This window comes from Bombus impatiens, unplaced genomic scaffold (genome assembly GCF_000188095.3).
Source record: "Bombus impatiens unplaced genomic scaffold, BIMP_2.2 scf_0382, whole genome shotgun sequence".
Taxonomy (NCBI): domain Eukaryota; kingdom Metazoa; phylum Arthropoda; class Insecta; order Hymenoptera; family Apidae; genus Bombus; species Bombus impatiens.
In genome coordinates this window covers 817,544-818,017 of record NT_176801.1, presented here as the reverse complement: position 1 = coordinate 818,017, position 474 = coordinate 817,544, and positions in this window count along the sequence as shown.

The window sequence follows — 474 nt, the reverse complement described above, 5'->3', positions numbered from 1 at the left end:
GTGTGAATTGTAATACAGAGTCAAGGCGCCGCGCTTATACCCCCGATCGAGACACAATCGTAAGAACGCCGTGTGAGAGAGTGAATAGTTTGGTGATCGCAGTGTAGCCGGTGAAAATACACGAGTACCCAGGAGTACCGTGGACCAAGGAATACTGGGAGAATCGCCTCCGACAGGTTAGTCAGTGTTTTTCTCACGTAGATCGCGCCGCCGAGAGGCTCAGTATACGCCGTGTGCGTCGCTCGCGCGGCCCCTGGTGTGCACGGTGCATGCGTGCACACACGCACCGGAGAAAATTCCGCGGGTTCGTGCGTGTGTATTTGTATGCGTTTCTATCTTCCGTCTCTACTCTGAACGTACCAATACAGTGCATACATAGTTCTTCGTTTAACCGTCCCACCGTCTCTCTATATGTATATGGCGAATGTATGACACTTAGTGTGCGAGTGTGCTGGAGTAGTGTGATATGGCGGG